Source organism: Macrobrachium nipponense, chromosome 4 (assembly GCF_015104395.2).
Source record: "Macrobrachium nipponense isolate FS-2020 chromosome 4, ASM1510439v2, whole genome shotgun sequence".
Classification (NCBI taxonomy): domain Eukaryota; kingdom Metazoa; phylum Arthropoda; class Malacostraca; order Decapoda; family Palaemonidae; genus Macrobrachium; species Macrobrachium nipponense.
Window position 1 is genome coordinate 138743729 of NC_061100.1, and position 6348 is coordinate 138750076.

General features: G+C 38.2%; 1 protein-coding gene across 1 annotated transcript in view; it reads left to right on the top strand.

The window, feature by feature from the left end:
- Positions 1–398: 398 nt before the first annotated feature.
- The window catches only part of LOC135211225 (CCR4-NOT transcription complex subunit 6-like), a 322253-nt gene continuing 316303 nt past the window's right edge, over positions 399–6348 (top strand). The window contains exon 1 of the mRNA XM_064244483.1: positions 399–537. The gene's annotated coding sequence lies outside the window, so the exon portion shown is untranslated. The remainder of the gene's footprint in view (positions 538–6348) is intronic.

The window sequence follows — 6348 nt, forward strand, 5'->3', positions numbered from 1 at the left end:
ACTCACTGAAAAATCAAACGCTCTTGTAAGTGTTCGATAAATCATTCGTCGCTGTTATGGTATATCCACGCATTTGTTACTTTTCACGTGCAATTTTGTTGCTCTAGCTTGTTGTACTATAGAAGATTACATACTATTACAATTATGTCAGAAACCATCCACTCAGTGATTTTATTCTTATACACAATCTTTAAAAACTCTTCTTTTAACGCCAGTTACGTCCAGTCTCGTCCTTTAGCTCTCTTAGACCCATTTAGAGAAAGATAGATGTGATAAAACCACAATAGGAACTAATGAAACAGTTTCGAATGTAATATATTTTCTGGAAATAATCCAGAGGAGCGCGTTCAGGCTGAAAACGCCGCGCTTGACGCCAAATCCGGCGCGTTTTGCGAGAAGGCGTTTGCAACGCTGTTCTGCCATGTTTGTTTTGTATCCGAGTGTGAGAGAAGAGACGGAAAACGCACTGAAACCACTAGAAAGTTGTCCGAATAGCTCTTGAATCATTGGTGGAAAGTGATTTTTAATTAAATGCAGGTAAATTCAAAGATCCACGGTACCGACAGTGTATTCAGAACGTGCCTAGGCTGTATATAGCGGCAGTAAATGGAGATTTAATAAGTGGCACAGATGGTTCCAGGAAGAAATTTATTTATGAAGGTTAAATGGGGGAAATCAGCTGATTTCTGTCCGAATACATATTGCGTACTTCCGAGCCTTTGCTGCAGTTACTTATCACCTGAGGTGTAATTCTTATCCTGGGAACGGCCTAGAATCTTTTGGAAACTGTTTCCATAGCAGATTTACGTAATTAAAAGGGTTTCAAGTACACAGACTATGGAGGCCAAACAATTTCGCTGTTATAGGCCAGGCTTACGGGGCGGCCTCGTTGTTGCGTTCGAGTTTCGATATAGCTTCGATGACCAATGGAAAAGCGAGAAAGTGACGTATAATTGTACCGATCACATGTATTTGGTGCGTGATTCAACACAGTTTTCGACTTAACCGATGTCTGGGGTCATTGCACCTGTCAAGGAGTGCTTACCCCCAACAGTATTCAGGCTCTGTTATCCCTGCTGATGAAAGGGTCAGGCTCGGCCGGGATTTTGTTTCTTTTGTCATTTATAGTCATCAGTCTCATGTCTGTTCTATCTTTTTTTTAGGGATCTCCTGGATTTATATCCTTTCACTTTATGTGAGGGTTCTAATGTAAGCTTGACTTACTAGGTACTATACTCTGTTTTTTTTTCATCTGTCCATCCGCCTGTGGTGTTTTTGTATGGTAACACTGCGTCCCGGGCTTTAGATAGTTACGCTAATTGTAAGTTTAAGGTAATTAAAAGGATATCTGGGTGTACATTTGCAACTGAAAAGTGTTTGAATAATTTACTGTATGCGAATTACACCGTTACTATTCGAAATAGGATATTATTATAATCGTTGAATGTAAGTTGAATGTAACTATCTAAAGCCCGGGACGCAGTGTTACCATACAAAAACACCACAGGCGGATGGACAGATGAAAAAAAACTGTGTATAGTAGGTAGCTACCCCTAAATCTGAGACATTCTACCTAATACTAGTAGTAGTATTGGGCTGAGCTGAGTTAAGAAATGTTCAGTTTTTGAAAAAGTGGTAAAAGTTATTTGATGGGTCTATTAAGTGCAATGCCTGCTCTTGTTTCCATCATATTAAGAAAAAATTTTTCCAAAATAGGGTAAACAACCAAGTGGACTGGCCAACTCGCAGACTACCGCGGTTTTGGCCACCCTCCGAAAAAGTACTTGAACACATCCTGACCCCAACAGATGGTCATCAGTCATGAGTTGTTGGTGTTGATAACAGGAGCTTAAAGACCTCCTCTACTCTCCTTTCGAAGTAAGTAGGTATTTTCTCCAAAGTTAGAAATTAAGACCATATTTTAAGATTTAAACAGAGGGTAATGAAAAGAGTGGCAAACGCAGTGCACACAACCCCAAAACGCTTTCAAGATTTTTACTTACGATTAAAAAAGTTAAGAAGATTAACGCCATCTCAATGTTTGTGGAGTCGCTTGTGTCAACAAACTTCCCATTTCCTGTGCTAAATCCGCACACCACTTGTACCCATTGACACTGGGGCACTTTCATCACAATCGTAAGCCCGACTCTAACCAGTAGTTATTCATACAATATTACAGCAATTTGATTATTACTGCATTACTATGACAACTAGAATTCATGGAACAGTTTGTGAATGTATTGGCGTATGTGTGAAGCTCCACTAGACTGCAACAATGAGTCTTTTTGCCGTCGTCTGCTCGTACTTCAGAATTATCTGTAATTTTTGGGGGGTTTATTTGGTTGCAAAATAGGGATAATAGACATGAACGGAATAAACATTTTGAAGTAAAGTTAAACCAAATAATGAGTGAAGTAAACAATTAAGGGAATAAAGCTTTGCATCTCATAAACATGTAGTCATCTGCTGCTCGTAACTGTGTTTGCGGAGTGAGTGCTTAGGAACCAGGAACAGCAACGTGGTTAAATTGCAATTCGGAGTGAATTAAGACCAAAATTTGTATAATTACAATCAAATAAGCACTGTGGAGTTTGTTGTGATGGCACCGATTATAAGCTAAAAATGAATTTGGTTCAAACCGAGACCCCGGGAATAAAAAGTTTCATACTTTTCACTAATATAGGCAACAAAATGTTTTATTGTGCTGCTTACAACTGCAATCTTGAGTAAGATTAATAAAAGTTACATATATACGCTAACATTGTTCAAGTGAGTGCTGGGAAGGCTGGGAAAGATGGATTGTCTGTGGTTAGAATGGCCAGCCACACGATAGCCACCATATTGGATTTCAAAATGCCTTGAAAACATATTTCACGAAGAGCTCACATGCTTATTTTAGTTCGTGTGGGGCTATCATATATCACATTATGTTGACGAAACTACAGTCTTTTGAATGGTAAGCTTAAAGTTGTAATTGTATTCTTGTTTCACCAATTAAATATCGAGTGAATAAGGCCTTGCCAGCGCGATGATGACGGATTGTCTGCGGTTGTTTACCTTATAGGCAGCAAACCTACTACGTGGGTAGGTGATCTAGACAGACTTGAAAATTATTCTATGAGTAAGGCTACCTGTTGTGAAATTCTATAGTCTACTAATGAAGTTTGTAGATTTTGAAGGCTAGCTAACTTGAAAGTAACAGTAAATTGATATAAAGCATACGTACTCTGTCAAAAAATGCATCGGAGATTAGAGTAAGGATAGCCTATAGGTCACCATTCATTAATGTGTTTGTTGGGCAGTTTTTGCGGTAATTCTAGGCATTAACTCTGCATGGACTGCATGGAACGGTCCCGCAAACGCTAAGGTCGCTAGGGATTGGGTATCAAATGTATTTTGCTGTGTTTAGTATTGGCCCTGTGGGTTACTTAACACTTGACCCCCAAAAAATAATGGCAGCGTCTTCATAAGCAACCCCAAATACTATAGGAAACTGTAGTGCCATAGGTTAGGTTGGGTTGTAGGTCCAGCAGGGACTGAAGCCCAAGTTTAGTTTAGGTTCTAAGTAAATATTTATATTGTAAAAGGTGAACAACACCATCCCTTATCTCTTTGTAAAAGATTGACAACCCCATCACTTGCCTTATGTGGTATATGTATGACTGAAAATGTGATTATTGAACTTCTTGTATATTTTTCAGTATACATAGTAGTATGCACAAGCATTTATAAGATAATCCACCTTTAGTCTCGGAAATTCTTTTGTTCCTATTAGAATACACAAACCTTTGCCTCTACTACTTTGGAATCTTTTCAGCACTAGCTGGAAATGGTCGGTGAAGCTTGATAAAAGGTGGTCATTTGCGTTGGGCAGATGTTGATAGTAGCGCCCACTCACTGCTGCGACACAGCACTTTTAATTTTTTTTTTTTTTTTTTTTTTTTTTTTTCAAATGTGGGTATGTGATGTTCCCTGCCAAACTCAAAAGTTGCAGCTCTTATATCTGTATGTATGGAATGTGTTGTTCATCATGTATATAGACCAAAAGCATAAAGAATGTGAGCAGTTATATGGCTGCTTTATGTTCTCAGTTTGTGGATCTCCTTAGTTTTGTTTGTTCTGCATGGATAGGTCTTATAGCCTTGAATCTCACTGCCACATGTATGCTGGATGGTTTTCTTTACAGTGGAAGAGATTTGCTAAGAGGTGTAGGAAGGCCAAAAGATGATTGTCTGTGTCTTTAACAAGGATACTCTAACTTTGACACCACAGGAAATTTTTTACTCTTAAGATTGTCTTCCCTCTCTCCCTACCTCTTCTGTCTGTTCTCCTTCAGGTCATTGTGGAAGTAGGCAGCTAGAACTTGTTCCCAGAAAGTGCTTAACCCTCCTCAAGAGAGGCCATGGCCTATAGATGTGGCTTGTTGATTTTAAGCTGCTTTGCTGGCTGCTGTTGATAGGATTGCTCAGCTGAAGTATGTATATGCACAAGATGTGCCTATCCCCTGGTATCTTGGGTGACCTGGCTTTCTCCTCCTTCCTGGACCACTTAGCTTTGGCTTAGGAATCCTTTGTTCTTACCAAGCTTAATGCTGTTGAGCCTCCTTTAGCAGTTTGTTTTGCTTGTGGAAACTAAGCCCTTGTGGTATTGAACACAGGTTGTACTCCACCAATGTGGCTGCCTACCTAGAACATGATCTCTCTTGGAGAATTATTAGTAGTGGTATGTTATCCCATTTGCAGATGGGGTGTTTGCCATGAGTAGGCTAGATACCAGGTTCTCAAAGCAGGCTTGTGACTTAATGCCTTCCTATGCTGCCTGGACATGGAGACTGCTCCAGACTTCTCGTACCTGTACTTAAACCAGAGCATGTATATTAGAGTTGGTGTGAATTTCTTATGTTTGTGGACAGTCCTCTGATCATATGTAATCAGACAGGCCACACACAACAGGTCACTCAGTACAGTACCACTGGATATTGTGGCATCCGTGTGGTAGTGCAGACACTTGGAGTGTTCCACAGTCTTGTCCAAGACTCCGGATGTGTGGTGATTGGCTTTTCATGCAGTCATCTTGGTCTGCAGATATAAGCATGAAGGGAATATTTAAAAAGAGTTAAATTCCATTGTAGAGAGCTTACATAATGCTTTACTAACTCCATCTGATGGACATTTCTGGGTTCAGTTTCAAAAGATTAACTGTGAAGGGCAGAAAGCAGCGTACCAGAGAAGTGAAGGGATGCTGCATAGAACCTTGGTGACCTTCTATAGTGGACCATTCCAGGCAAGGCTCAATATAAACTCTGCTTCCTACATAAGGTCTCTTTTATTAAGGCACTCATGGTAGTTATACTGCTTGATTTTTGTAATTATTTTACTTTTCTGGATCGTTTATTGTATTTTTGTTTACCGATTAGTGAATTAAGTCAGGAGGATTGTATTTTATGTAAGTGTTTTGATATTAGCTATAATCACCAGTTCTTTAAATTAAGTTGTACAGTTTTTTGTTCATGGCAGTGGCACCTTATATTGTAGCTATGTTGTGCAAGATTTTGAAAGCAATTTTTAAATTATTCAGTTTATGACCCATGAAATAATTATATTCCATTATGATGTTTAGCTATTCATATTCACTTCGGGCTTTCAAGCTTGACGTACTTGCTAGGATACCATTGTAGAATATAAGTGATATCAATGCAATGGTCAGTAGGAAAAAATTATTTCTTGATACAGTATGTAATTAAGTAAGCAATATCATGCTATATAGATTATAAAAGGTTAGCTATGATTGTAAATGACTACATTCACAATTGATAATTGAACCTTAGATTATACAAGCTGCCTTAGGTGAATTTGAGAAATGTAATGATATGAGTGATTAATAATACAATTTTCAGAGTCCAGTAGTTTCTATGGAATTGTTAATATATTGCTACAACAAATAAAATTTGTTTATCAGTCAGTTGATGATAAGGTGCTTTGATTTCTTATCTAAACTCTTATAAGCTGTGCTGAAGTTTTACTTTATAAGTTTAAACAATTCTCACTGTAAGTTTAAACAATTCTCACAAATTGCATTTGTGACCTTTTGAGTAGACAAGTGAGACTTTGTGCTTTTGTCCAATAACTACAATGATAGTGCAATATTCACACTTAAGCCTGAATTTGACGTAAATCACTTGCAACAAAGAACATATAAGATTGGGTTTGTTGCACTTTTTCTTTGAGTTTTCTCTTTCAAACTGCCCAGTTCTTTCTTATGTGTCTTGTATTTGATATATACTGTACTCTGCTCTTAGTCATCTTTTAATTTTCTCAATATCAAACTATAGTGCTTAATTGCAATATC